The sequence below is a fragment of the Phyllobates terribilis genome, unplaced genomic scaffold, assembly GCF_046119375.1.
Source record: "Phyllobates terribilis strain yellow unplaced genomic scaffold, ASM4611937v1 Scaffold_5__5_contigs__length_657084704, whole genome shotgun sequence".
Lineage (NCBI taxonomy): Eukaryota > Metazoa > Chordata > Amphibia > Anura > Dendrobatidae > Phyllobates > Phyllobates terribilis.
The window spans coordinates 149,102,788-149,127,721 of record NW_027362765.1 but is presented as its reverse complement, the minus strand read 5'-3'; the positions used below and the strand labels follow the sequence as shown (position 1 = coordinate 149,127,721).

General features: G+C 42.9%; 1 protein-coding gene across 3 annotated transcripts in view; it reads right to left on the bottom strand.

Moving 5' to 3' along the window:
* The window catches only part of KCNH6 (potassium voltage-gated channel subfamily H member 6), a 322,142-nt gene that overhangs the window by 116,893 nt on the left and 180,315 nt on the right, over nucleotides 1–24,934 (bottom strand). The window contains exon 1 of one of the 3 annotated variants that reach the window (XM_073683166.1): nucleotides 24,788–24,932. The exons of the other annotated variants lie outside the window; for them this stretch is intronic. The gene's annotated coding sequence lies outside the window, so the exon portion shown is untranslated. Of the gene's footprint in view, nucleotides 1–24,787; nucleotides 24,933–24,934 lie in introns of those variants that run through there. 3 annotated transcript variants of the gene reach the window in all.

Below are 24,934 nucleotides of genomic sequence, written 5' to 3'. Positions count from 1 at the left end.
CGCCCCTGACTGAATGCAAGAATCACATCCCTATGAGTGAATGAGCAGGTAGGATCTGAGTATATTAAAGATTATAAAATCATTATAGCTGTACCAATTTTAATGGAAAAAGCTTGTTAGTGATGCACATTGCATCACTAACAATGCTATGGGGGCAGTGTAGAGGGTAGCCCGGACGTGACAGGTTCCCTTTAAAGTCTATAACCAGCTGACTTTAAGAAGCCATAGCAGCCTGTTAAAACTTAAAGTGTACATACACTTTCAGAAAACATTTGACATGTCATAGAGAAATATCAGAAGTTTTAATTGGTTGGATTGTGAGAAATGACACTTCCACTAATTACTAAACCAAAAGAGCAAAAGCACTCGGTTGAGCTGCGTTGTTTTCCAAGACAGAAGATGGGCTAAATAGAAAGCCCATGAGTCCATCTTCAGTCTTGGAGAAGGGCTGTGCTCGCCTGATCACTTCTGCTCCTTTATTTTACTGATTTGTGGGGGTCACAGCACCTAGACCCCCACCAATTAAATGTTTTTGGAAAGTGTAGTTACATTTTACACTAAAATGGAGTCAACACTCAACAACCAACTTCTGAGAAGTAATGTGCCAACTGCTGGTCAAATGCATTTGTAGGACTGTTTTGTGGAGTTTCCATTGTACTTTTGTTAAAAATTCTGAGTTTTTGTAGCTGTATACCCAAAATTGCAACCAGGGGTTAACTTGTTTTAAGACAATGAAGAACTGCATAAGTAAATTCACTCTCTAATGAACATAACGAGAGGCCAAGAGATGGCCAATATTCACATAACAAGCTCCCTGGGGAAAGGCTGGGCATGCATGTCCTAGTTGTGCTTAGAATAGGTGACTTTGCACCTCTGAATCCCTGATGTGCTCATCTTCCAACCTCAGATGAGACACAGTTCTCTTCTAATCACCTGAATGTCAACACTTATAGGTTGCAAATCATTTTTGTTATATTGTTTAAATCATTTCCAAATGGTCAATGTACAATTAGACGACTAGATCTCATGCGACATTGTGCTGATTAAACTATCTGCTAATCACTTTATTTAAAAATTATAAACCCCCCCAAAAATCACTCCATTGTGCCTGTCATTATGTATCTCCCCTCTGTCTAACTTGCTGTCCTCTGCCAGTATTACAGGAAGTCAGGAAGGAGTCTCTTTCCACCTGTTCTCCTATCTGTCAAACTACATACAGACAAGAACAGAGGTAGGACAGACAGGCCACTGGGCAATGGCAGGAGCAGTGCATGCTGGGAAGTGAGGAAGAATCATGATGAAGAGGAGCTGCTCACTCAAAAAGGGAGTATGGCAAGTTACAGATCATGAGAATCAGGACAGATTCTGGGCATATTAGGTTAATATGTACACCAAAGGCTGCTTTAATTTGTTGTGAGAAGGGTGTTGGGGGCTGAGATAGTAAGATCAAGCTTTCACGCTGGTTTTGTGAGTAAGGACAGATATATTTGGGCTTGATGTGGCCAACCGTTTTACAAGACACTCTCAATAGAGATAAGCAATTTTATTTGCACTGCCATAGTCCTGCATCCATTCTTATCCTCAGTGGCATCTGGGCTTCACTTTTGCACTTGGCATCTTGGGTGTCATGATGGCATAGTGGCTGTGCCTCGTATGAGGTTGTGATGTCGTAGGACCTAGTTAGTGCAAAAGGCACTCAAGATGCCAGGATGAGAATGCCTGGTGCAGAAGTGAAGTCTGGCTGCCACGGAGGACTGGACTTGGTGCCAGTCCAGTGCAGCGCTAATCAAATTGCTCATCTCTTCCTGTCAACTATCCATTCCATACTCCGCGATTGCTAATCTGCAGTCATACATTCATTGGACTTATAGGCAGATTTGGCGATTGGGACTCTTCATAGATAGATGAGATCCTATTTGTGCCTTATGATGTCCCCCATCCTGAGACAGCTAGGTAGCAAGACGTGGCAGTGCTCTTTCAGGTTATAGATAGGTCAGATGTGTCACAAGTCAAGAAATGTCCAAATAAGTCGATGCAAAAATAGGGCAAAATGTCCTATCTCACTTTTTGTAGTTTGGACTTCCTTGAACTGAATTAGTAAATGCATTTTTGAAGGAAAACAACAACTGAATTGTTTCAAATTGAATACTATTTGGAAATTATTTTCTGTTGAAATGAATAGACCAAGAAATGAGAATGTAAGGTTAGCTTCTAACAACCAACCACAGGAGCAATATTCCAAGCTGGAATAGGATCCCATATTGTCACCACTGTGCCGCCAATGCGTTAATTTGCATTTGAAATCTAAGACAAGACATTATTTCATGGTTGGTAGTGTTGTGTTGGTTTTCAGGCGGTTATTAATATGAGGTTTTGTAGGGTGAGAAAGTCAACATATTTAATAATGATTCAGGGCTAGTATTCTTGAATATCGATTGGAGCTTCTGAACGCATTGTGGAATTTTCTTCTGTAACTTTCTTGGGTTTTCATCAGTTTTTTTTTTATTCATTTTTTTCAATGAAATAAAAACCAAATCTCATAAAAGACCAAGCTGAGGCCTACTATTGAACCACCATGAAACCAGACTAATTCCTCTTCTCAGGAATGTGCTTAATCATTTATGACCACTGTTTACACTGCTGTCTTGTATCTACCAGACTTTATCCGCCTGTCACCACTTCTTATTTAGAATTTACAAAGAGCTTTGCTGGTGTCGTTTTCAGACTTCTGTCTTTTGACCTCTCTAGGAAGGACATGGTGACACGTAGCAGTGTGAGACCACATCTAAGGCACACCTCCTGGACAATGTGGTCATGATGCTGGCAAGGTCTTTGCCTCTCTCTACCTCTTCATCTGATTAATTTTTCATATTAAACCAAAACAGATGGGACTGAGATTAAAAGGAAGGTAGGGATTTAGCAGAACACAGACTCGCATTCCCGTCACAGCGCGGCAGAGTTAAACCTTGGGGTGGGGGTCTCCTTGCCGTGTTGTGTCTTTAACCATTCACCTGCTGATCTGCAGCGACACGAGCCTCATTTCTAAGCAGAATAAGCCTAATCTAAACATTATAAAAATGAGATTGGGATCTCTAAATAAAGGAATGACATTGATGTGACCGAACACGGCGTAAGGAGAGATGAGATGTCCGTGGTAAGATTAAATGTGAGCTCATTAACCCTTTCCGAATCACTGGAGATTAGGACTCGTTGATAGTGGAAGAGTTAAAATACTAATGTCTAAAGAACCTTATTAATTCTGAGTATTTGGTGACGTCCTGGGGCTTAAAATCCTATAATGAGTTCCCAAGAGTGAGCGGTGGCTTTATACCCACTCAGCTGACTCGGATTTTGAGGCAGAAGAAGGAACATTGTGCAATACTGTAAATATCACCGTAAAGGGAATAAGCAGCGTCTCTGCTATCTGCCCATCATATAATGCATGGGAATTTCTAAATTTTTATTACAGAGGAAATATCCACTCTCCTGATTATCTGTTCTAGGAAATATTTATAAATCCCAATTCCAGAGCATCTTCTTTAAAACCTCTGTGTTGTGTTCCTCTTTATTCCTCCTAGTAATGTATTAATAAATTGACAACTGGGTGACATCATTGAATGGACAGTGTCAGAATGACACAACCACAACACCCAGCTGTCAATTTATTCATACATTTCTTGAAGAAATAACAGAGGAAAGACACAAAGCAGAGGTATTACAAAAGATGATTCATAATTGATATATAATGGGGAATTTATTTGATTTATTTTGCTTGACTATATAGCATATTATGCAGCGTTTTACAGATATTGGGCCCAATTCATGAATAGGTTTTCGTCAGAATTCTAACGTAAAACATCTTGAAATATTACAAAGTTTGGTGTTTTTACGCCAGTTCTGGCCAACTCCACCATTCATGGGCACCTAGAAGTTTCTGACTATGCCAAGATTTCAATCTTCCTAGTAGTATGTCTGTGGATGCGATGAATGGCGTGTCACTGACGATACCTTATGTCCTATTGACGAGCACCTGGACAGATCACCTTGATAAAGGCAAAAAAAAGGCCGAAACGTTGGTAGATGAATCTGTCTCTTAGGCCGACTTAATAAAATTATTGTAATTCATATTCACAATGTTTTACTTACTTATTAGTATCTATGAATTTTCCTTCTGGGCACCAACTTACTAAAGGAGTAGGAACCGTAGGAACCCCCTTTCTTGACTTTATTTATGCCGAAATTCCACACTGCTTTTAAAGGATAGTGAGAGTAAGTAAAAAGCTAAGCGGCTCTTTACCAATGCCATAGGCAGTAGTTAATGACCAAGCAGTCAACACCATTTCTAGACCTGCTGGATGTCACATTTTATGCTATCCACCTTCCCAGAACACCAGGTAATAGTTTATCTTTCTCCCACTGGATACCAAGGAATATAATTCTGTCACTCTCATTTGTCACTAGAATATACAGACCACAGTACAACTGATCTAATGCCCAGTCCTTGTGCTGCTTGCCCCAAACAAGTCTCTTATTCTTCTTGGCCATCCTCAGTAATGGCTTCTTTGATGATGCTTTCTGAAGGCCAGAGATTCCACAAATGAAGTCTTGACAAGTAATATCTGTTCATTGAAAGCCATTCCAGGCAATTACCTAATGAAGTTGCATGAGACAATGATAAGGGGGCGTAAGGCTGTCATCAGAGTAAAAAGGGGTACTTTTGTAAAATCTAAGGGTTTAAAACACATTCTGGTTTGTTTCACACTCCTTGTTTCCATATGTGTTCTTTCTTCGTTTTGCTGCTTTCAGTATGAATCTACAATGTGCACATTCCAATAAGAACTTTTAACTGGTACTGTTGCGTACCTTCTCCTCTTCCAACTCCTTATAGGAAGACACTTCCTATTTGCCCCAAAATAGAAATGCCTTCCTTACTGGGCACCATCTAATTTCACTGAATATTCCTAGTATCCTCTTTAGGTTGTGTGCCCACTATGCGTTTTTTTAAGCGTTTCCGCAGTGGCAATTCCGCTGCAGAAACACTTAAAAAACGCTTGGTAGAAGGTCTGCAATGTTCCCCAATGATAATCCGCTGCGATTATCATTGGGGAAAAATCCGCAGCACTACCAATTATTTTGCGGAAGCGCTGCGTTTTCGCCGCCATTGACTTGCATTGGAACGCATGGAATCCGCATCACTGCATCTGTACATGCGGAATCCATGCGTTTCAATGTGCGGATGGTACCTGGGTTTGGAGAAGAGGAGACTCTCCTCCGGACCCGGGTACCATAGAACCTGTAAAAATAAGAATAAAATTATTATATATATAATATATTAAATATTATACTTACCTTCTGATGGCCCCCGGTGTGCTTGTCTTGGCTTGCCGGCAGCTCAAGGTGGACTCAAGGACCTGCGGTGATGTCATTTAGTCATGTGATGGGTCACCCGACCGCTGACGGCTGCAGGTCCTTAAATCTACCGCGAGCTGCCGGCAAGCAGAGACAGAGGACTCTGGGGGCCATCAGAAGGTAAGTATATATTTATTTTTTACCATTCTTTCGGTCACACTATATAAATCCATGCCGGTTGCATGGATTTATATAGTGTGACCAAGTTGTCAAGCACTTTCCAAGTGATGCTAAAATCGCTTGGAAAGCGCTTGTCAACCCGCATGCGGAAATGCATGTGAAAAACGCTTCACATCCGCTTGTCCCTGGCAGGAAAAACGCATGTACAATCCGCATGTACAATCCGCATGCGTTTTTTCTGCCAGGGAGATGCAGAAACACTCAGGACAAAATCCAGAGCATTTCTGCATCGTGGGCACTTAGCCTAACTATACTTAAATCGCCAACACGGTCCTGCTATTTTTTAAATTATATTAGTGCAGGGTGAAGGGAATTTTCGTCATTTTGGTTCGGCAAAGGAGGAGAGAGCAGCAGATTGGGCCAAGGATATGACTCACTTTATCTAGCAGAACGTTGTTGTTTTTTTAACTTTCTTTGACAGCATGATCTTCTGTGGCTCAATTCATCTTCCCATAGTGGAGTAGAGAGCGGCCAGTCTCTGCATACCCAACACTGTATGCTTCCAGTCATCTCAGTGGCAGGATTCAGTCTGGGATTTCAGAGTTGCCACATAGAGGTTGCAAAGACTGGATAAATGAATGATGGTGAATAGGTAGAGCGACTTTAGCATTCCGCAACACTATGCCTAGCTGCATATGTTTCTACTAGTGATGAGCGAGAATGTTCGGTTAACCCTTTCGGCGAGTATGCTCAGGCGAGTACCGAGTATCTTCAGCGTACTCGATGATATGTTTGAATCACTCCCGTGTGCATAATTTGCGACTTGTTTCTTAAGCATTCCTCACATGTATTAAAGCTGTCAAACAGTCACAAATTATGCACACGGGAGTGATTCAAACATATCACCGAGTACGCTGAAGATACTCGGTACTCGCCCGAGCATACTCGCCGAAAGGGTTAACCGAACATACTCGCTCATCACTAGTTTCTACGTTATGATGCTGTGCTAAGAGTTAAAACAAATAAAACTTGATCTAGCAGTGAGGCTTCTTACAATGTGAAATATAGGCTCTAATTCATCAGTGTTCACCGGAGTTTTGGCGTAAAACAGTGTGAAATGTTGCAACATTTTTTGATAACTTGTAGTTGTGCAAAAATTTGGAGGCTTATGGCATCGCAGTCGGTTTTGCTAACTTTTTAAAAAGTTGACGGAGTTAGCCAGGAGGGTGCAAGGTAGAGCGCAGTCGACAAATTAATCATAATTTATGCCACAAAAATTACGACAGAAACATGGTCCAACCCCTGACATTTCTTGAGATGGTGCACAGCAGCTGAAAGATGAGTCAAAATCATTACTAATTGCATACCTCTTAATTATTTGGTGCATGTTACTCAAGGGCACTGTTCATCAAGACTGTACCACAAAATGTCAGTCTTCATGAATGGGGGCCATATTGTATATTCTTCAATCTGTAGATTGAATTAATTGATTAATCTGTATTTGACAGAAGTACCTATTTACACGATGGTTCATGTGAAAATAATACAACTCTCCCTCCACAGTAGTTGTATCAGCAGTGTCTTAACACTTAGGGTATGTGCACACGATCAGGAGCCGCCTGCGGTCCCGATGCTACTGAATAGCTGCGCGGCTTCCGCCCTCATTATGCAAATGAGAGGTGCGATTTTTTTTTTCACATGCGGACTGTCTTCATAGATGTTGCGGGTCCACTAGCGTACCCACAAAATAAATTAACATGCTTTGGGTCTGGAAAGAAACACTGCATGTCAGTTTCCGCAGGTGATCCGCAGGTGCACTGGGACGCATAGTGGACATGGGATTTCTAGAAATACCATCCACTATTCTGTAACATCTGGACGCTGTGGGTTTGATGCTGCATAACACACAGCTTCAACCCTGTAGCGGCTCCTGATTGTGGGCACATACCCTTAGGGCTCATTCAGAAGGCAGTTTTTCTTGTATGAGTTCTATCTGTGATCTTCACAGGTAGAACACATACGTATTATAGTCCATGGAGTTGTTCACGTCAGTGTATTTTTTAGGACTGAGCGGTCCACTCAAAATCACGGAGACTTGTCCAATTTTGATTTGAGTCTCGGATAAAACTTGCCATTTCAAGTCTATGGGTCCGTGAAAAAAATAAAACAGCACTCAGATGCCATCTGTGTGCTATCTGTTTTTCACAGACTCTTTAGATAGGAGAGGCTTGAGGAACCTCCACCCGTTTGTTTTTTTCATCCGAGAAAAACTGATGAAACTCTGACCAAACTCTGATGGAAAAAACTGACACACTGACCAAAAACACTGATGAAACTCTGACCATTTTTTAGGTATGAGAAAAATCACCGACATCTGAATAAGCTTTTAGTAAAGATTTCACAGTTTCCACAGTTACAACTTTGTGTTTATGTGGGCACTTACAGTGTATTATTTGGCATATGAGGAGATAAAACTATACAGTTAAGTACCTTATTTAAAATGGGTTTCCTATAAACAACATTTATCTTCTATCCGCATGACAAGTAATAAATGTATTCTTGCTGGTGGTCCGACCTCTGGAATCCTCACTGACCATGATAATGGAGGTCTCCGTTTTTCCTATGTAAACTGAGAGATAGTGTACATGTATCTATGGGGCTGACGGAGATAATCAAGTGCTGTACTCAGCTAAGTCCCATTGACAGTGAAAGGAGTTAGCGGTAGAAAAATGGAAAAAGAATCTGAAGTAGGGAATAGAAATAATATAATTAATGTGGCAGAATTGGGCTGGAAATTGCGTGGAAAACATCCAGTGCAAACCTCAAAAATGTGATGGCGAAGCGTTGTCCTAAAATGTGCCAGATTTATACTGACCTATGTCACAGTTGTGGTGCAAAATACTGTCCAAAGTAAGTCACCAAAAATGTCTCCCAATGTTTTCTGCTTTGGTAATATAATTAGAATAGGTTCCAGTTCCATTCTTTTATTAGAGATAATTGCATGTACAGGAATTCATTATTGTATATTGATTAGAATCGTCCCTTTCATAAGTAAAAGTGATCTCACATTGCACTGGACGGATCTGATCTCCTGTATATATTAATAGCTGTGAATGTAATTAATTTATGCAATGTTTAGGTATTTTTTAGTTTGAAAAGAAATTAAAAAAGAGAAAATCAAGCTTAAAATCAAGAATTGTCCTTAAAGGGTTTTTTGTCTGCAGCGCTGACGTTATGCTAACAGCGCTTTGGTCAGTCAGTGAGCTTAGTGGCTCTGAGCGGATCATGCTGTGTGCTTGAGTAGTCCCGCTGAGCTGCAGCGCTGTTTATGTTACAAAGTTATTTGTTTTTACAAGCATTTTGCAACTTTAACTATTGCTGAACAGGGGGACATCCTCTTTAAATTTAAATAAATGTAAATTTTAGGTCAAATCACCTGTTATAATTTTACCTCTGATCCCAGTATAGTCTAACTATCCTCAGCACTGTACTATATCACTGCCTTCACCTACAGGATACATTGACTATTCTGTTTAATACTAGATGGTGGCCCGATTTAAACGCATCGGGTATTCTAGAATATGTATGCGGTACACCGGGTGCAATCAGCACAGCGGTTTTTAAATTTGGCGCCAATATCGCTGATTGGTCACAGCCGGCGGCCACGACCAATCAGCGAACCGTGTTAGTGAGGGACGGAGAGCCTGTTTAAATTTGGCGCCAATATCGCTGATTGGTCATGGCCGGCAGCCGTGACCAATCAGCACAGCGGTTTTTAAATTTGGCACCAAAATCGCTGATTGGTCGTGGCCGGCGGCCGCGACCAAACAGCGAACCGTTTTAGTGAGGGACGGAGAGCTTGTTTAAATTTGGCGCCAATCAGCACAGCGGTGTTTAAATTTGGCACCAATATCGCTGATTGGTCGCGGCCGCCGGCCACGACCAATCAGCGAACCGTGTTAGTGAGGGACGGAGAGCCTGTTTAAATTTGGCGCCAATATCGCTGATTGGTCATGGCCGGCAGCCGTGACCAATCAGCAGAGCGGTTTTTAAATTTGGCGCCAATATCGCTGATTGGTCGTGGCCAGCGAATTGTATTAGTGAGGACTGGGGAGCGGCGCTGTGGGAGATGAGCGGCTGCTCGCAGCAGAAGCATCCCGACCGGCGGCGCCGCTCCCCGGTCCTCCCTTCACACTCGCTGTCGGGAGATCAGCGGCCCTAGCCGCTGATCTCCTGACGGTAGCCGCATAGAGGTCAGCGGCGCCGCCGATCGGGGTACTTCGGCTGCATCGCCGCTGACCTCTGTGAAGAGCGGTGTTTAAAGTTGGCGCCAATATCGCTGATTGGTCGTGGCCGGCGGCCGCGACCAATCAGCAGAGCGGTGTTTAGACTTGGCGCCAATATAGCTGATTGGTCGCAGCCGTCAGTAGCGACCAATCAGCGTCGTATTAGTGTGGGCCCGGGAGCAGCGCTGCTTGTGCGGGTACTTCCGTTGCGAGCAGCTGGGAGATGAGTGGCTGCTCGCAGCAGAAGCATCCCGACCGGCGGCGCCGCTCCCCGGTCCTCCCTTCACACTCGCTGTCGGGAGATCAGCGGCCCTAGCCGCTGATCTCCTGACGGTAGCCGCATAGAGGTCAGCGGCGCTGCCGGTCGGGGTACTTCGGCTGCATCGCCGCTGACCTCTGAAGAGCGGTGTTTAAAGTTGGCGCCAATATCGCTGATTGGTCGTGGCCGGCGGCCGCGACCAATCAGCAGAGCGGTGTTTAGACTTGGCGCCAATATAGCTGATTGGTCGCTACCGACGGCTGCGACCAATCAGCGTCGTATTAGTGTGGGCCCGGGAGCAGCGCTGCTTGTGCGGGTACTTCCGTTGCGAGCAGCTGGGAGATGAGTGGCTGCTCGCAGCAGAAGCATCCCGACCGGCGGCGCCGCTCCCCGGTCCTCCCTTCACATTTACCATCGGGAGATCAGCGTTCCTAGCCGCTGATCTCCCGACGGTAGCCGCATGGAGGTCAGCGGCGCCGCCGGTCGGGGTAGTTCTGCTGCGATCAGCCGGGAGATGACCGGCTGGCGACGGTCATCTCCCGGCTGCATCGCCGCTGACCTCCATGTGGCAGATGAGCCGCTAACGGCCGCCATCTTTTTTCTGAAATCCCGCGTCGCTGATTGGCCGCGGCCGGACCAATCAGCGACGCGGGATTTCCTGGACAGAAGGACAGACAGACAGACAGACGGGATAAGACAATTATATACACTGTGTTCCAAATTATTATGCAAATAATATTTTCTCATATTTTCCCAAATTACCTACAGTACAGACCAAAAGTTTGGACACACCTTCTCATTTAAAGATTTTTCTGTATTTTCATGACTTTGAAAATTGTACACTCACACTGACGGCATCAAAACTATGAATTAACACATGTGGAATTATATACTTAACAAAAAAGTGTGAAACAACTGAAAATATGTCTTATATTCTAGGTTCTTCAAAGTAGCCACCTTTTGCTTTGATGACTGCTTTGCACACTCTTGGCATTCTCTTGATGAGCTTCAAGAGGTAGTCACCGGAAATGATTTTCACTTCACAGGTGTGGCTTGTCAGGTTTAATAAGTGGGATTTCTTGCCTTATAAATGGGGTTGGGACCATCAGTTGTGTTGTGCAGAAGTCAGGTGGATACACAGCTGATAGTCCTACTGAATAGACTGTTAGCTGTTTTTTTTTGCCATAATACAAATTCTAAGTAAAGAAAAACGAGTGGCTATCATTACTTTAAGAAATGAAGGTCAGTCAGTCCGAAAAATTGGGCAAACTTTAAAAGTGTCCCCAAGTGTAGTTGCAAAAACCATCAAGCGCTACAAAGAAACTGGCTCACATGAGGACCGCCCCAGGAAAAGAAGACCAAGAGTCACCTCTGCTTCTGAGGATAAGTTTATCCGAGTCACCAGCCTCAGAAATCGCAGGTTAACAGTAGCTCAGATTAGAGACCAGGTCAATGCCACACAGAGTTCTAGCAGCAGACACATCTCTTCAACAACTGTTAAGAGGAGACTTTGTGCAGCAGGCCTTCATGGTAAAATAGCTGCTAGGAAACCACTGCTAAGGACAGGCAACAAGCAGAAGAGACTTGCTTGGGCTAAAGAATACAAGGAATGGACATTAGACCAGTGGAAATCTGTGCTTCGGTCTGATGAGTCCAAATTTGAGATCTTTGGTTCCAACCACCGTGTCTTTGTGCGACGCAGAAAAGGTGAACGGATGGACTCTACATTCCTGGTTCCCACCGTGAAGCATGGAGGAGGAGGTGTGATGGTGTGAGGGTGCTTTGCTGGTGACACTGTTGGGGATTTATTCAAAATTGAAGGCATACTGAACCAGCATGGCTACCACAGCATCTTGCAGCGGCATGCTATTCCATCCGGTTTGCGGTTAGTTGGACCATCATTTATTTTTCAACAGGACAATTACCCCAAACACACCTCCAGGCTGTGTAAGGGCTATTTGACCAAGACGGAGAGTGATGGGGTGCTACGCCAGATGACCTGGCCTCCACAGTCACCAGACCTGAACCCAGTCGAGATGGTTTGGGGTGAGCTGGACCGCAGAGTGAAGGCAAAACGGCCAACAAGTGCTAAGCATCTCTGGGAACTCCTTCAAGATTGTTGGAAGACCATTTCCGGTGACTACCTCTTAAAGCTCATCAAGAGAATGCCAAGAGTGTGCAAAGCAGTCATCAAAGCAAAAAGTGGCTACTTTGAAGAACCTAGAACATAAGACATATTTTCAGTTGTTTCACACTTTTTTGTTAAGTATATAATTCCACATGTGTTAATTCATAGTTTTGATGCCTTCAGTGTGAATGTACAATTTTCACAGTCATGAAAATACAGAAAAATCTTTAAATGAGAAGGTGTGTCCAAACTTTTGGTCTGTACTGTATATGAATTGCAGTCATTGTACTTTTCCAGTCAAATAACTATTAGAGTACAATTGAAAGGTTTTTGTACAAACTGCCTATGATAACAGTATATTTTAAAAAAAATAAAAAACTCAAACTGCACTCAAAATGCATGTTCCAAATTATTATGCACAGCAGAGTTTTCAACCTTTTCATTTTAATAAAGAACAAAAAAATGGTCATTTTTTAAATTATAAGCATTAGCAGGTTATTACAAACTGAAATCAAACAGTTTTCAACTCAAAACTTTATTCTAGGTGATGTTACATATGCACATAGGACCCCTTGTTCGAAAGGAGCTTCTGAACTCTCTCGTCCGTTGAATTTGTCAGGTTTTGGATGGTTTCTGCTTAAATTGTTTTGCATGAGGACAGAATACCCTCCCAGAGCTGTTGCTTAGATGTGAACTGCCTCCCGCCATCATAGACACTCCTTTTGATGATGCTCCAGAGGTTCTCAATGGGGTTGAGGTCAGGGGAGCATGGGTGCCACACCATAAGTTTGTCTCCTTTTATGCCCATAGCAGCCAGAGATGCAGATGTGTTATGTGCAGCATGAGACGGGGCATTATCATGCATGAAATGATCTTGATGGTTCAGATGGATGGAGTGGAGGATGGCTGGTTGATGGACACCCCATGCAAACATGGCTACGGTGCTAACAAGGAGGAGGTGGAGTAATGTTTTGGGCTGGAATCATGGGGAGAGAGATTGTCGGCCCCTTTAGGATCCCTGAAGGGGTAAAGATGAACTCCATAATGTATGTTGAGCTTCTCAAACAGCACTTCCTTCCATGGTTCAAGAAGAAGAACCGTGCATTCCGCAGGAAGATCATTTTCATGCATGATAATGCCCCGTCTCATGCTGCACATAAAACATCTGCATCTCTGGCTGCTATGGGCATAAAAGGGGACAAACTTATGGTGTTGCACCCATGCTCCCCTGACCTCAACCCCATTGAGAACCTCTGGAGCATCATCAAAAGGAGTGTCTATGATGGCGGGAGGCAGTTCATATCTAAGCAACAGCTCTGGGTGGGTATTCTGTCCTCATGCAAAACAAAGCAGAAACCATCCAAAACCTGACAAATTCAATGGACGAGAGAGTTCAGAAGCTGCTTTCGAACAAGGGGTCCTATGTGCAAATGTTACATCACCTAGAATAAAGTTTTGAGTTGAAAACTATTTGATTTCAGTATGTAATAACCTGCTAATGCTTATAATTTCATAAATGACCATTTTTTTGTTCTTTATTAAAATGAAAAGGTTGAAAACTCTGCTGTGCATAATAATTTGGAACATGCATTTTGAGTGCAGTTTGAGTGTTTTATTTTTTTTTTTTTAAATATACTGTTATCATAGGCAGTTTGTACAAAAACCTTTCAATTGTACTCTAATAGTTATTTGACTGGAAAATTACAATGACTGCAATTCATATAGGTAATTTGGGAAAATCTGAGAAAATATTATTTGCATAATAATTTGGAACACAGTGTATATTAGATATATCCCATACACTAAGTACATCCAGAACACCTATATGAGATAATAAAAATCACATTTCTTATATTAATAATGTTTTGATACTTTTATGAGGGTCAGACATAATGATATGTAACTAGATTAGGCTCCCGTGTGCAGCTTTGGGGTACTGTGTGGCCAGTCTAGCCCATGCATTTTTTATACTTTCATTTATGATCTGTCTCAGGCTAATTCAGGAGCAGGTTTCCTTCCCAGAGGCGAATTATGTTAATAGTTTAAAAATAAAAAAAAAGATTGATGACTGAAATGATTTAACCCTGTAATACAGAGAGAGAGAGAAAGGTCTCTTCTCTAGAATTCATAAAATAAAGTCTAATAATCATGATTTTCAGATGTAGTTACAACCCAGGTATCCATTATAGAGAGGGATCGAATAGAATATTGATGAGTATGGTCAACTAGACTTTGTGTTTTATATAAGCAACTTATATGTTGTATGATTTAACACTAAACATTAAAGTGTTTGTGACTGTTTTTAGGTAATTTTGGATTTTTATTCTGTTATGAATAAAAATGGCTTTAGGCCTTTCTTGTTGTTTTGAGAAAAACAGATGTTGGGCACAGCCACACAAATAGAACTAAGGTGCTACACTTGAATTATAAGTAACACAAAATGCGTAACTCAAAAAAGACAGCACAAAAATCGTGTGAACACCTGATGAAGCTGAAATTTAGGGGCCAAACAAGTGTTTTTTTTTCTTTGTTCTTTCTTTTGTTCCCTATCAAGACTATGTTTAACGTATTGGCACTTTTAGTGTTGGATATTACATTATTTATTATATCTGTGCAATTCTATTTTTATTTTTGGTTTTAAGAAATATCTCTGTCTCATGTTTAACCATTAATTGGTTCTATCATATTTTCTTAGTGTCCTTTCTTTTAAAGAGATTACTGTATGGGTTTTTTTTAGTGGGGATTTGTGGTTAGTGAATTCTTTCATGGATGGCTTTATTTTAGTAAGGGATCAAGATGTTCAGCCCAAACTATAAATTTTTTTACTGACTTGATATATTATACGGTTTTAAAATGTTTTTAGCTTTATTAAAGTATGCCATTATATTTTGTATAGTTATGTGCAAAATACAAAGAGAGGAGAACCACCAAATGTCAGGTCCAAAAATCAATTAAACATTGGCTATATAAAAAAACTTTTATTGACAAAATGGTCATAGTGGTATTACAGACACAAGATTGTCCGCAATCACAATGGTATAAATACAACATGAATGTAATCAATAAACATGATAAAATTGATAAAATTGGTATTGCGTAATAAATCGAACACGATTGTCAGGGGTAGATGTCCTTTTAGAATATAAAGCCGCATATCCAGAGGTGTGTTTGGCTCTATTGTATGCCCTTTTAATAGAGCGGCGACTATATCCTCTGTCGAGAAACCTATTTTTAAGATCATATACTGGTTGTTCAAAGTCGCCATCATTAGAGCATATACGGCGCAACCTCAAAAATTGGCCTATTGGTATAGACCGAATCATTGCTGGTGGATGTGACGAAGAGGCTAATAGGAGAGAATTCATCGATGTTATCTTGCGGAATAAATCCGTCTGTAAACAATTTTGATTGTCCCTTCTAATTTTAACATCCAAAAATTCATCAGAATGTTTGTCAAATTGGTAGGTAAGATGAATGTTATATGAATTGTGTTTCAGAATTCTCATGAATTCGTGCAACTCCTGAAATGATCCCTGCCAGATCAGAAATATGTCGTCGATGTACCGGCTCCTTTTTTGGACCATCAATGCATAGCGATCCGACAAGAAGAGGTCCCTCTCCCACAGCCCCAGGAACAGATTGGCATACGATGGGGCAAAAGATGTACCCATCGCAGTTCCCCGGAGCTATAGGTAGAAGGACCCCTTAAACAAAAAGAAGTTATGAGACTATGTGAACTATAGCAATTGCAACAAGTGCCGCAATCCCTCCTTTGGACCCAGCTATCAGGTATAGTCAACCACTTTGGCTTCCTCCTCTACCACATAGCATGAGAATCATGCAGTCATAATTTACCCCCTTATAACCGTACATGTGGGAGGATTGATACTGACCATCATCTATTACAGTTGGTTGTGCATGGTGCCTGGTGACATTATTATTTATTTACCTGAAGTACTCACTATTTAGCATCATTTTCTGTCTACTTATGTATCAGTGGGCACCAAGTACTGCCATCTCCGCCACATTTGCTAGATTGGCTTTGACATACTCGTTGTAATTGTTGTATACCCGTTTTCTGTGATCCAATTTTATCATGTTTATTGATTACATTCATGTTGTATTTATACCATTGTGATTGCGGACAATCTTGTGTCTGTAATACCACTATGACCATTCTGTCAATAAAGGTTTTTTATATAGCCAATGTTTAATTGATTTTTGGACCTGACATTCGGTGGTTCTCCTCTCTTTGTGTTCTCATCCGAATGGTCTGCCATTTATTGTGTCCACATAGTACACAAATCTCATTTGTATGGGTTTTTTATATTGACCAATGTGTCTCTATTGAAAATCTCCCATAGATGTGGATTTCCTTAAGTGCAATTTAAGAAAAGCAGGAACTTAAGCAGGTAGTCCCAGTCTCGACCATTCTTCTCAATGACCTTCTTCAGCATCGCCTTTAAGGTTTTATTAAAGCACTCCACTTCAATCTGGAGAACCTTACACAGCTCCTTCATGACTTTGCTCATAAAGGAGATTCCCTGGTCTGTCAATATATCCTTTGGCAGGCCCGTCCTGGCAAAAATATGGACAAGCTCCGGAGCTATACTTTTGGCCGCCAAGTTCCTTAGTGGTACCGCTTCTGGGTACCGGGTCGCATAGTCGATGACCACTAGAATGTATTGATGCCCCCATGCAGATTTAACTAGGGGACCCACTAGGTCCATGGCAATCCTCTCAGATGGTACCTCTATTACAGGGAATGGGACTAGGGGACTGTGGAAGTGAGAAGAGGGAGCGGTTATCTGGCAGGTGAGGCAGGATCTACAATAATTTAGGATCTCCCGGTAGCATCCGCGCCAACGGAACCTAGGCATAATCCTCTTCTGAGTTTTCTCTACCCCAAGATGTTCCCCCAAAATATGGGAATGGGCCATATCTAACACCCTCTGCCGGTATGGTTCTGGAGCTAACAACTGCTCCACTATCTCACCACCATTCAGTTTGGTCACCAGATACAATAATTCCCCATTAACCGCAAAGTGTGGGAATCTGGTGTCTGCCCCCTGCTCTAGAGCAACCCCATTACAGACAGTAACATGGTCAAACGCCTTCTTTAAAGTCAGGTCCCGAACTTGAGCAGTCTCACTTCCAACTCAGGGAGGTCGGCCTCCTCGGTCACCGTCTCTTCCTCTTCCCCGGCAAGGACACACAGAGGAAACTCATCCACCTTTGATTTCGACGGGGTGTCTTCCCAAGGGATCTGGCTTTTGTCCAAGCAGCTCGATACAGTCATCTTTTCCCACAAGTCCCAAAATAAGGAAAAATCCCACCCCAGTAAGATGGGATGTATCAGGTCCTTGAACAACCTGATCTCGTGGGCCTGGGCACCACAGTCTGTTGCCACGGTCACTCTGGACACAGGGTAGTCCTTGGCGTCCCCATGTATGCAGCGAACACCCACGGTTTTGGTAGGGATCAACTGGTGGGGAAGAGTAGCACTGATTAAGATCACTAGACTCCCAGAGTCTAACAGTCCAAGCACCCTCACCCAATTATTGGACATGGCACATTTTTGCGGTCCCTCGCAAGGTTGACAGTCCACACTACAGGCCTGATAGGCATAATAGGAACAACATCTGCCTAGGCTGCAGTCCATTGGCTCAGAGGACATATGACACCGGGCGACTACATGCTCAGGATTATGACAACGCCAACAGACCACATCCTTACCGACCGTCTTTGCTGCACATTCAGCTGAATTGTTGGGACACCCCCTGTTTGTGACTCTAGACGGCCTACATGGTGAGACCACCCCCCTTTGTGTATTCCAGTATGGGGAAGCGACTATCTCCAGTTACCTGAGGGATTTATCGACCATCTGGTTCCGCTCTACTAGGCCAACGAGGTCGTCCGCGTTCCGAGGGTTGCCCTGGGCAACCCAAGTCTGCACTGGCCTGGGAAGGGAGTGGATGAACCTGTCCATCACCACACTCTTGACCATCTGGGCTGGAGTGGAAGACTCTGGCTGCAACCCCTTCTGGATTAGATGTAGCAAGTCAAACATCTGTGAGCGAGGGGGTTTATCCCCAGCATTCACCCAGTGGTGGAGTCGTTGGGCTCTCACTGACATGGTTACTTCCAGGCATGCCAAGATTTCGGTTTTAATCTTGGCGTACTCCTTGTCATCCTGTAGTGCCAAGTCATAGTATGCTTTTTGGGGTTCGCCCGTCAAATATGGCGCCAGCACCTACGCTCACTGCTCTGCCGGAAGCTTCTCCCGATCAGCCACCCTCTTGAAAATGGTAAGAAAGGCTTCCACGTTACCCCAGAGGTCATCTTCTGCATGGCCTGTCTTACTGCTTTCTGGATGTGGGAGTCATCAGCCGGACTTGGGGATGGGATGCTCGTCCTGCCCTGGATGGCTGTTTCCTGAAGCTTCATCTGCTGCCACTGCTCCTGCTGGTGCTGTTGTATTTGCTGTAGCAACAGTCTGTTGGTCTCATGCTGGTGCTGCTGCGACTGGACCAGGTGCTTAATTACATCCTCCATGCTGCCTGACATCCCTTGCTGGCTGGCGGCCTTCAACCAGGACATATATGATTTCCTGTAGCAGCTACACATGTTCCTGGATCGATGCCCTCATTCTACACCAACTGTGGCAGATTGACTCGCTCGGCTCTCACAGATGTAGACACAGGAACACTTCTTGGGTTAACCTTCTGCTGGTTTATTAGGACACGGCGTAAACCACTGCAGGGTTCCACAAAGATAAACATGGCCTTTCTGGCATAAGGAGGAACAAAACATAACGTAGAGCACAGTTCATAACTGAGCTGGGTTTCGCCCGCTCCGGGTAATACAAAAAAGTTCACCAAAATTCTTCTGTGGAGCTCTCTGGCTTCCACCCACAGAGTCTGAAGACTTCCTTCTCCAAGCAACACCTCAGAGAAAAAAACAGTAGCTGAACATTTAACTACTCCAACCACAACCTTGTTGTAGAGATATGGTGAGCAGGCGTCCCACCCATCCCACACCTGCTCACAAAAACCCAACCCAAGATGGCTGATTAACCTCTTCAGCACCTAACCTCTGTCAGCTTTTAGTAAACCCCATGCCACAAAGATGTAAAACAGTTATCAGAAATAAATGTTATACAGCTAAGGCTATAGCCCTACTATCAATATTTGGTCAGTATTTTTCCTCAGTATTTGTAAGCCAAAACCAGGTGAGGAGCTAAGGAGCTATCAGAGGAAAAGTATAATAGAAACAATGCACCAATTCAGCATTTTTGACCCACTCCTGGTTTTGGCTTACAAATACTGAGAAAAAATACTGACCAAATACTGATAATGGGGTTGTAGCCTAAATATTAGTTCAGTGATTACCAGAATAGCTAAGTCTGTAAACAAATTTCAGTTTATACTGTACATATTTGAGTTTGTAAATGAAAATTGCAGACACTGCTATTTTTTTGAGCAGCCCATTATTCTTTTTTTCATTTTCATTTTAAAAATTGATACTTTGTTCATGTTTTCATTTGGAATTGAATGTGCAGCTCCCAGTATATTTGTGTATCTGGGAATACATGTTATTATGAGGACTGAGCTTTTTCTCAATTGTTTTAAACACACTGTGTAACGCCAAAGCCGGTGTCCCTGCGTGGTCCCCCACCCCCCTCCCGGCAGGGACGCTGGCATACTCACCGCCCCGGCTGCTCTGCCTTGTTCCCATTCCCAGCTGTGGCTTCCTGCTTACAGGACCTGCTCACATCATGCAGGTCTCCCGGTAGCGTGCTTAGTGAGCGCATTCCCTGATTCTTAAAGGGGCAGGATGCTCACTTTGGAAATGCCCCAAGACAATAGCTGGGATGCATCAGATATATAAGGCACGCTCCCCAGAAAATGAGTTGTCTGAGAAACCCCTGTAATTTCCTACTTGTGTGAGTGCAATTAGTCTGTTGCCAGGTTCCCGTGTTGTCTGAACCAGAACCTGTTCTTGAAACCCTTTGTGTCTGAAATCGCTTCGGTGGTTCCCAAACCTGAAACCGCTCCGGCGGTACCTGAACCTGAACTAGTCCAGGCTAGTGTTCCAGAGTCCATACTTTCTGAACCTGTTCCAGTATCCATCCTATCTGGTGATCCCGAATCCGTACCGTTTGTACCTGCTTCAATATTTGTTCTTCAAGTATCTGAATCCAGTACTGCCAGTGACTCCGAGTCTGTGTCTGTGACTGCGATCTTGATCCTTGGGGTCAGCAGCTGCAGTACTGGGGATTGTCGAGGAGTGGTACCTAGTGGCTACGTGCAGCACAAGCCTAACTCCACCATCAGGAGCTCTAGCGAAAACCAGGTAGCCGCTTAGCCACACCACTCCTGCGTAAGCCCGGCTCATGGCACAGTGGATCCATGATCCACCAGTGTGACACACTGCTATTATTTTGCACATGACTGTACATTTTTTTACCCTTTTTCTAGTTTAATAAGGCAATATGTCAGGGCGACACCGGGGAGATCATGAAATATCTCACTGCTGCTACCAATTTGTCAGGGACGATACCGGTAGGATCATACAATATCCCACCGCTGCCACCAATTTGTCAGGGATTCGCACACACACACGATCCAGATTATTCACTACGTAGCTATCGGCAAGCGAGCAGGGAGCATATGGCGTACACACCACCGAATTCCAACTCATGGAATATGTGTATATGCCCCCCGTACAATCACTGCCAGCTTCACGATACCCCAATTAAGATTATTCGCTACCACCACCAATCAGTTTTAAATATTCAAATACAAGACAGGCCTGATTGGACGCCTGCTTTGTGGTAGCGTATATGGCTTCGGGGGAGGAACGATTACAAAACAGAAGAAACAGACTATTACATTTTATATTTAATCCAAAAGGGAGGCAGTGTTTATTAAAAATATATAAAAGGTTTTACAAATAGGGACAATACAATACAGAATATAAAGTTACACAAAATAAAAGGGATTAACGGAAGAAACTTACTAGACAGATCACAGAGACGATTCAGTTTAGCTGGAGGGGAGGCGCTCCAATGGACTGTTATCGAACGGGACCCGTGCTTACAAAATATGTATCTCCCGGCATGAGTGCAGACTGATCTTCAGCTGGGTCTTTCATGCCGAAGGGGGGCCCTGTCCACACACTCCCCTGTGATGACCTCACATGGGCTGGGCTCCACCTTTCATGTTTTTATTAAAATCTTTAACTTCTGCGATAACGTCTTGCTGGTTGATCTCAAAAGTTCGCAAGTGATACCATATTTTTTATTACGAATTTACCTTTCTTTAGAGACCAGACATGGTATAACTGCCGTTGGTTATCTCTGCCCTCTGGTGTTACAGCTCACCCGTAGGGCTCTCAGATAAGGAAAACTATGCGTATCGTTCCTTAGCTAACCCTGCCGCTAAAAATATTTGTCCCATCACATTCGGAGTTATAGAAACTCCGATATTCCATATTTAATCTACGAGACTGCAGATTGAACACATGTGCAAATGGGGATGCCCTGGGGGTGGGGTAGAATTCCTTTGAAGCTTAGGAGCTGTATCCTCTTTACTCAGGTGTCTATTCATCACCCATGTCTCTCCATTTGATATGTCTCTCCTGGACAATGGAGATAGTGGTCCCTTTTGTACTGCTATTTGCATAGAAGCCAATTCTCTAGAGCATAAGCTCTTGCTCCTTTGACAAATGGTAGATGGGAGGGAGAGTGAGAGGTATTCCAGAGGGAGAGAGAAATTCTTAGTATTTTCTATGACACAATATAATTCTATTTTCAAGATGTGCTCACTATTTGTGTTGTCTTTTTTTTTTCATTTATTTTTCTTGTTACTTTTGCTCTAACTTTTGTGCAAGACCACCTCACTTTATTTGCATGACATTTTGGCCAGTCATTCTTGTAATCGGGACAAAAGTATCCTTGGAATGATACCTTTATTGGCTAACCAGAAAAAAATATATATGCAAGCTTTCAGTGCACAGAGACTCCTTCTTCGAGCAGGATTACAAATTAATTAATTTGTAATCCTGTCTGATGAAGGAACCTTTCTGCTCTGAAAGCTTCCATATATATATTTTTTTCTGGTTAGCCAATAAAGGTATCACTCCGAGAATACGTTTGTCATTTTTGGGCCTAAAAGTGTTTGCATTGATTTTTCTGGCTAACAAGGTACCACAATATAACTTTGTATTGTACATCATTGTAATCAGGACAGAACCTGTTGAGTCTGATAGTAAAAGTATATGTAATTTTCATTGTATGTGTATCCACTGTATTTTCAAAGCCTACATGCCCCTGTTAAGATGCTAAGTTTCTGTCATGTAAAAAAAATCATACCAAGAAGAATAATTACAGAACATTTTCCACCTTTAAAGGCAATCTGTCAGCAGAATTTCACTCCCCAAACTATTTATATGTGCATGTATGTTTTAAAAGTGAAATGTAAAAATTGTTGGTAAACTTATTCTATAGTTCACTTTTTATTCTCCTCAAAATTTCACAGCCTTCGCCTTCATGCAGCCACAAATTATATATTTATGAAGTGATAAAAGAAGACATATCAAGATTGTCTTGTAGTAGCCATGTTATGAGCACTGCCTTATTCTTAAGTCCCCACCTGGAGCACAGATACATGTTACACAATTGAACTTGATGAATATGCAACGTCCTTACACCATGTTCACAAGCTGTGCCAGTCCTCTTTGTATTCTAGTGCCGTTCTCAGGTGTGTTACCACACTGTTAATATGCCATGTCTATTACAGCTCATACCTATACACCGTGTCATATAGCAAGGCTTGGTAAAGGGTCAATATTGACTTTTAGAATTGCTACTTCCAATAGAAGGCGCTAGAGTTCTAGTCCATTTCCTCTCTGTAGATGCAATTTGAATATTTAATTTCCCAGAGGAGCATGCATGGCGGGTAAGTCTCCTCACTCTGACACGCCAGGCCTGCCTTGTCACTCTCCACAAGGAGAAATATTACCCCTTAGAGCTCAATCTAAGGATCTAGCCTCTCACCTAGCCAAATCATACTTTGCACTAATGAAGTGCAATACCCTGAAACACTGTGTCTGCAAATTAAGTATGAGGTTTGGTTTTTATCCTAAGTCATGAGACAAGGCTCATTAAATGATCGATATTGACTTTTAGGATTGCTACTTCCAATAGGCAGCACTAGAGTTCTAGTTCTCTTCCTCTTTGAAGAGGGAATTTGCATATTACAGCTCATGTTACGGAAAAAAAGGGGCAGAGGAAGAAACCTGTAGATAACACAAATCCTATCTATGGTCCCACTGGCTGTACATAGGATATGCCTGTGTTTAGTTAGGAACCATGTTCACCAGGTAGGAGCCTCTGCATGACTGTATCAGCTGAGGGATCATTTTGGGGTACAGGAAATGACATTTAATTTAACGGGCTCCCATAATAACATTAGCTTTCATTTCTGCAGTTCTACAGAGTGCACTTTATGGATGCACGTCATTATACAGAGAGAGCTATTCTCGTTTCAATTTAATATTATTAGATACTTTTCCTTGGAAACTGTGTCAAAAGATCATTCCAAGACGGCAGAGAAATTCTGACCATATTATCACAAAAAATTGTGGGACATTTTCCTGACATTAGCAAGCAATGACCTTTGATTAAATTCGAGACGAGGCAAGATGAGACCTAACCATACATAGTTATAAGTAAAGGTTTTAAATAGTTTCTCACACATTATTCATTCTGCATTAAAAGGGTTATTCTCAACATTAAAAGATGTCACCTATCCCAGCAGTCGGAGTCGACCAATACTGAGAATGGGACTTTGAAATGCCCCTGTCAGGATGAAGTGGTGGTCACACATGAGGAAGATGGCTGCTTTTTCTGGTGGTCTCACAGAACATGAATAGAGGAAGTGTAAATATGCGGAGCCACAATTCCATTCTGGTTGGGCACTGCTCCTTCCATATCTGACATCCATAATTCATTTTATCACGGCCAAAATGGCTGCTGCAGAGGTAGCAGGCACGCTGAGGTGACCATAGTTGGCAACTTCTCCGGGATGTTTGAGTCCTGCCTCGACCCACCCCAAAACTCTTGTTTATATAACTGTTCTGCCTTTTGGCCCAGGAGTCCTGGGAAATCCAGAACTGTTATCAACTATGAGTAAGTCTGTGCCTCTCCTGAATTCCATTGATGTTGGATGGATCATTGCTGGTAACGAAGGTGCGGTGACCATTGAGAAAAAGGCAGGGGAGGCATGGTTCGGACTTTCCATTGCACTCCTCATGTCTCCACAATTGCCATCTTGGACAAGAGAACGAGGCACTGATCTCAGATATGGAGCGAGCAGCAGCAGAGCAGAGGACTTTAGGTATAATGACTCTACATTAGGATCTTAAAGTCACATTTCATGTCGGGTGTGGAGGTTGGCTCTAAGACGGGAAACTACATTTTAGGCCCCAGGGAGGAGCACTTAAAGGAGTTGTCCACTACTAGGAAAACCCCTTCTTGATCAAAATGTTTGGAGCTCATAAAATAATAAAGCTTATACTCACCTCCCGTGCTGGCACCGTTACCGTGAAGTCAGCACTCGCAGTCCTGGGGCTGCCATGCTGTTGTTGTGACACTGGTGCCCAATCAGTGCTGGCGTCACTGTCCCTGCCTTCGTCCGAACTGAACCTGAAGAGGAAGTCAGGGCTGCA